A 1,585-nucleotide genomic window follows, 5' to 3' on the forward strand; every position below is an offset into this window, starting at 1 on the left:
CCCTCCCCCCTCTCTTCCCAGCGCTGGGAAGAGTGGGGAGCAGAAAAAAAGTGTGAGAGAGAGAGAGGGTGAGAGAAAGAAAAAAAAAAAAACCCACCGGCTGGCGATAAGGTGCCGGCTCGCGTCGTTCACGTCAAAGATCCGACTCTAACGGTGTGTTCACACCGAACACAATGGACACGAATAGAGCGTCAGGTTTACATGTAAAGTCAATGGAAAAGCCCGTGAAAATTCGGAAGCAGATTTGCGTCGCCAAAACACGTGAAACGCGCATCAGTGTAGCGCGTCTGGCACGTTTGACTCGCGAATAAAACCACGCGCGTGAGTTTTTCTGTTGCATTTTGTGCATACGAGCGTTTCGCGTCTACCGCTCGAGTTGGAAAAATCGGAACTCCAGCGTCAAATCGCGCCACGACAACCAATCAGGAGCCTGGTGACGTGGCTGTGACCTAGGTCAAAGGGGCAGATCCAGCCAAAGCCCTTCATACTTCAATGGAGGGAAGGCTAATCAATGCTGTAGCAAACAACCCGGAGCTGTACAACACCAGCTGCTTTCTGTACCGAGACAGGAATATAAAGGACCGAGCTTGGAGGAAGATATGTGACGAGATCGGGCAACCTGGTAAGTTCATTCATTTCTCTTTTCTCTAAAGTTTTCACTGACCCGGGGAAGCCGCACAAAAGCTAGCAAGCCACTGCTATTTTCCCACTGATGTACAAATACCGTTCTGCTTTTATGCATGTTGTCATTTAGGAATATATTTTATTGTTTATTAATAAACAGCACACAGTGGTCCCGCTCATCCGTCACTGCTTCGCTTTTTCGCTGATTGCATTCTGCAGCCTGATTGAGAAATCTGCTCCGTGTCGTGTCGCCTGCACGTGCCAAATTAATCACGTTTGGTTTTGATAACCATCACGTCCAATAGAAAAAACAGCACAAAAACACCCATAACTACGACCCTCATTTGGAAATAGACACCTGCACCACGAGGGAAAAAGGCGCACGAAAGTGGCAGGCAGATGAAGACAAAACGCGGCATAATAATACTTTTACGTTTTGCAATCTACAAAGGTTTGCACTGTGAGAATCAATTGTGAGAACTGTGACCAATGTTCATGTGTGTGGGGAAAAAAGTGTATAAAGTGTGTGGCGAAGGGCTAGTTATTCTGAGAACCCCTGCTGCAATAAATGAGGGACCACTGTCTACTTTATGATTATTATACTCAACCTGTTAACATTTAATACTGTATTGATAGAACCAACTGATTCTGCAGCAGAGCATCCCCTGTTGCTTCTCCTGGCTCCCCAGTCCCTGAGCTCCTGCTGCTGCACCACAGGTATGTAATTGTAGCATCAGATGTACAGCAAGCACTGATAGCTTTTTACTTGGTGGGATTCCCTTGTAAATCACCTTTACTAAATGTCTACAACCAATCTGATTATATCCTGTTATTGTTTTTTTTTTTTCAATGTTGAAATTAAAATCTAGTAGCAGCCTTCTCATTTCTTTGTGTTTTGTGCTGTTTTACAGGCCCACAGAGGAGGACGGCTCCGAGGCAGATGAGGGACGGGTCCCAGGAC

Source organism: Aulonocara stuartgranti (assembly GCF_965226115.1).
Source record: "Aulonocara stuartgranti genome assembly, chromosome: 23".
In the NCBI taxonomy this organism is placed as follows: domain Eukaryota; kingdom Metazoa; phylum Chordata; class Actinopteri; order Cichliformes; family Cichlidae; genus Aulonocara; species Aulonocara stuartgranti.